This window comes from Mus musculus, chromosome 5, assembly GCF_000001635.26.
Source record: "Mus musculus strain C57BL/6J chromosome 5, GRCm38.p6 C57BL/6J".
In the NCBI taxonomy this organism is placed as follows: domain Eukaryota; kingdom Metazoa; phylum Chordata; class Mammalia; order Rodentia; family Muridae; genus Mus; species Mus musculus.
In genome coordinates, this window is record NC_000071.6 from 50,121,869 (window position 1) to 50,126,841 (window position 4,973).

General features: G+C 39.0%; 1 long non-coding RNA gene across 1 annotated transcript; it reads right to left on the reverse strand.

Moving 5' to 3' along the window:
* Positions 1 to 841: 841 nt before the first annotated feature.
* Gm40300 lies at positions 842 to 4,479 on the reverse strand. The gene is made up of 3 exons (XR_868412.1): positions 4,389 to 4,479; positions 3,896 to 4,057; positions 842 to 3,388 (listed from the first exon to the last, which is right to left on the reverse strand). It is a non-coding gene; the product is annotated as a predicted gene, 40300 (long non-coding RNA).
* Positions 4,480 to 4,973: the final 494 nt, after the last annotated feature.

Consider the following 4,973-nt stretch of genomic DNA (forward strand, 5'->3'; position numbering starts at 1 on the left):
CTATCATATGATCTGGCCTACAAACCTTGAATCACAGAGGTAGGCACTATTTAGGATAATTTAAAGTTGCCTTGGTCCTAACATTTTCCACCTAGGCTGAGTGCTGTCATAGTCACAATGGGCCTTTGTCATTCCTTTTTTTTTAAGGGGACAGAATGCAGGGGAGTGTGGCCTAATGAGAGACAGATACAGAGAGATAGATAAAGACAGGAGATAGAGACAGACAGGAGATAGAGACAGACAGGCACAGAGGGACAGACAGAGACTCATAGTGAAGTCTTATGTTCTTAAAGTGCTCAGGCAGAGTAAGGGAGGAAGCATTTCTATTCTTTTCTCCCTTACATGGAAGCCTTGGCAGAGGCACCTGAGACTACTTTTGCACAAGGTCCCAGATGATGATAGCTAAAGAGTGAGTGAACAGGGGATAGAAATGCACTACTTACAGAGCACGAACCTGAGTTCTTGCCTGCAGCTCCCTTCGGAGAGTTACCATTCATTCTGGATGGCACCAGAAATTTTGAAGTGCCATATAATTCACAAGAAGTTAAGGCTTACTCTCTAAGGATTCTCAGTCTTGCTAATAAAAGAATTTAAGTGTGAAATCAAAAGGAAACGAGAAGAGGATCTTATTAGTGATTAGAATAAACACAGGACAGGTGAGCTCTAAATCGTGACAGCTGCCTAGAGGAGGGAACTGGAGAAGTGGAAGAGAGAGACCATGATGCTCTGAGTTAGGCATGGAAGTTTGGCAAGCAGTCACATGACAAAAGGGGGAGAGGGGACTCTAGAGAAAGTTTTATTTATTTTTATTTTTATTTATTTATTTATTTTTTAAATAAAAGCATACCCTGGCCCTCACCAGCATCTGAAAGAAAGAGACACTGGTAAAGCAAGAGGAAAAGTCACACCTTTCTTAGATCACCAAAAGGCAGGCAAGTTTAACCGCATCTCAAGACTTCCTTTCAATTACTCTACTGAAGGCAGGGTTTCTGGAATGGAAAGTACATTATCTCATTAAAGGATAATCGTTCCCCTTGTTTCTTTAGCATGGCTTAAGGCCTTCCTAAGGGGTGGTTCCTTAGCTGTGTAATTGACTAGCCCAAGGGGATTAACTCTGTTTCCTGCAACTTGGAATGTCAGGTCTCCACCCAGACTAGAGGTAGATTCCTTTCTCTAGTCCAAGAGGAAATAGCTTTCTCTTAATGGGCCTCCAGTGTCACTGTAACAAGGAAGGCAGTTTTCTCCCTGTGTGGTCTGCTAGCCTTTGCAACTGTCTGTAGTCAAGCCTGCAAAAACACACAGTTTTAGGTTGACTCCCACAGAGGGAAATCCACACTGTGTTATAAGTTTTAAAACCTTGAGAATTTTCCTGAATATTTTCTCACCATTGTATTGCTAGTGCAAAAAACCTGGATTAGATTATCTGTTAGTTGAGCGGCCCGCTTCTGAGGAATTCACTCTTTTCTGTAGAAACACCTTGAAGTCAAAGACTTTTTAAATAGGATTAAATTTACACAACAAAGGAAAACTCCACAGCAAATGTTCAAGAGAAAACTAGCTATTCTTGTGCAATAAAACACTAAAATTAAAGTCCTCAGAGAAGCAGGAACTAGAATGCAGTTCTGTCCAGACAACCATGTGACTCCTTTAGAGATGATGCAATTTTTGGTAAGAACCGTATCTTCAGTGTTTACCTAGTATTAATACCTGACTCTCAAATTTGATGTGGCACCCATAATACTTTCAAATGTCTTATTGAAGTCTGTCAACTCATGATGATAAGGTAGAGTTTTCCCCCATATCTTAATGAATACCACATATTCTTAGATTTCCTTTGGGTCTAGACCTAAGCCTCACTAAACAAAGTAATAATATAATAATGATAATAATAGTAATAATTATTATTTTAAGGACATTTGATAAAAGTCTTGTCTCCACTCAAGGTCAGAGACACAGCTCAGATACTAATCTTTCAACCCAGAATAAATAAGTAGCATGAAGAACAGCTTAATAAGAATTAAAGGAAAAAAGGGTTTTGATGATTTAAACTGGGATTCAAGGAGAATTTGGTACTCTCTAACCTTTGTCTCATTAAAATGTTTTTTTTTTTAATTTTTTAATTCCTCTTACAATATACAGTTCTTATTGACTACCTCTAAATAACAGTTACTAAGGTCACTGGCAATGAACTGAGCTCCTACTCTAGGCCCAATATTCCAAGACAAAATGTCTCTCATATTGAAGCCCCACTTCAATCACTATGCCAAAACTGTATTGTTTTCTTGATCTCAGAAATCAAGAGAGAGCCACTAACCATACACCTGAACAGGTCAGCTTTGCTAACACACTAGGGATGTCTCTCTGCTTTAAGTGTTCATGAAAGAGAGCTTTGAGAGGACCAATCTGATTTATTTTTCTTTGCATCTGCTTACCTTGGGATCCATAAGCCATGGAAACCAGCTTCCTTTACTCAACTCATCATCACTGATGATATAGAACAAGCTCTTGATGATTCTAATGCCATAAATCAACCCAGTTAACATTTTAATCCATGTATTTCTTACAAACTACCTACTGTCCATGAATAAACACAGCTCTAGTTTATGTATGAGTCAATGAGACTACTAATAACAGGTTTCAGGGTCAATAGAGCTTTTGTATCGCCCACTATGTTGAAGGTACAGGAGATTTTTCCACTGGCAGAGAGACCACACATTCATTGCACCCCTCCTCAAGCTTTAACCTTGAAATTGTACAGGCTGAAGGTGCCACTTTGCATTCCAGGAGGATCTGGTCATTTTCATTTGTGGAGCACACTCTGCATAACTGGACATTGATCCTTGCTTGTACCTTGGTCCTCAGCTTCAACATGGGGTCCAAAATTTCTGAACCAAAAGACACTCCTTTGGCCTGTTTGAGGGTTAACTTAAAGGAGCTCCAATTAGGAGAATTGAAACTGGTAACTCTCCTTCACCTTTCAATGCAAAACTAGCCTAAATATACATTGCTGGCCCAAATTTGGAACTTTCAATTTCTAATACCTAAACTGATTTAGGCAGCTTCATAAGATGGAATGCCAGTGAGACCATTGTATAGGAAAAAATTTTGAGGGGTAAGTATAGACAATGCCTAAAGGAACTACTATAGCATCCTCCATGTTAGGTAGCTTTATAGTGTTCCAATTTCCCAGAAGAGATAGCTTGGCTGAGGGTCAGTTTCCTGTTCCGGTGATTGACAGGACCATTTGGATTAGCTCCTAAGCGAAAATGATGGTGTGTCTTTGTTCTTTACCACAGAGCTTTCCACTACACAGTAATCTTATAATCTTCCCAGCAGTTTAGAATGTCACGTCTCCATGCAGGGCCAGAGATGCAGTTCAGACCTTATTCTTTTGACCAGAAATTGTATAACAAAAGAGTAGATTAGAATTAAAGGAAAAAAAAAACTCTATAAAAAGATCCAACTTTACCAGGAGGAAGTAGCTGTGCCTTAATTGGCATAATGAAAAGTCCCACCACTCCAATTCATTCCTTTTGTCCAATGTGTAGCTACCTTTTCATACTTTAAATCTTAAGACCCCTGGAGTTTGAGAGATAACCTCAGTAAGTAAGAGTGCTTGGGTAAACATCAGGACCTGAGTTCACACTCTTGGTTTTTATATATAAACTAAGCAGGGTCCTATAACCCCAGCATGGGGAGAAGGGTGCAGATATAGGCAGATTCTGAGAGCTCACTAGGCACCTATCCTAACCAAGAACACAAACTTTCTGTCTAGTGAGTGATCTTGTCTCAAGAACATAAAGAAAAGAGCTAGTAGTTCAACACTCAGGATCCTCTTTTGACTTCTGGACTCCACCTTCCCCACCCCCCCCAACACACACACACACACACTCACATAAAATAAGAAGTAATATCAAGGGGTCACAACTAGGAGGCTGGGATGCTTCCTTTGTCGTCTTCCACCATTTGACACTTGCAGCTTTATTGTGTTAAGGCACAGAGTATGCAGGGCTCTATTCCCAGTGACTTGCAGGTCTGTTAATTTTTAACTAGTTGCCTAACACAATGAAAGTCATAAAGAGAAAAGAAATGCATCACCTTTTTCTTTTATTTTTGAGATGATAATTACATCCTTTCCCTGTTCCCTTTCCTCCCTGCAAGCAATTCCGTATACTCCTCCTTTCTCCTCTTCAAAATCATGGCCTCTCTCTACATTATTTTTTGTTTACATGGATATATATATATATATATATATATATATACACACACACACACACATATATATATATATATATATGAGATACAGCTGACTTAGACTCATTTATGCTACAATAAGTAACCCCTCATCCATATTCTTGTATGTACCCCAATAAAATTCATTGTCTCACCAAGTTGACCATGTTGGTATCCTTATTTTGGTCTGTTGTCAGTTTCATATCTGGGGTGAGTAGACATGTGTCTGCATTTCCCCCATATATGCTACTATCAAATCTGACTCTGGCAGCTGCCTCCCAGACCTTGTTGGGTTCATTATCTTATCAATACAGACTCTCAGCTCACTTCTGAAGCCTCTTGAATTTTACAGCAGTCTTTCAAACACATTCATTCTGTAGCCCATGTATATGTATAGATGTATACAGATATATGTGCCATGTACTATGTAATGTGGATATGAAGGTTAATATTAGTAATGAAGACTTGAATAAAAGGCTTGCACATCTTTGGACTATGATACCAAGGCAGGCACAATGCTAGCATAAAAACCATTAAACATTGTGAATTTATTGTTACTTAATAAATTATGACTTTGTGGAAAGAGGTAAGCATATTTATGTTTCTGACATAACACACACATGACACTTATCCTATACTGTCACAGCAGGTCCAGGCTAAATTCTCCTGATGGAGCCTATTGAAAGCTATCATAACATGTCTGTTACCATCCCTTTGAGCAAGACAGCCAGGATAGAGTA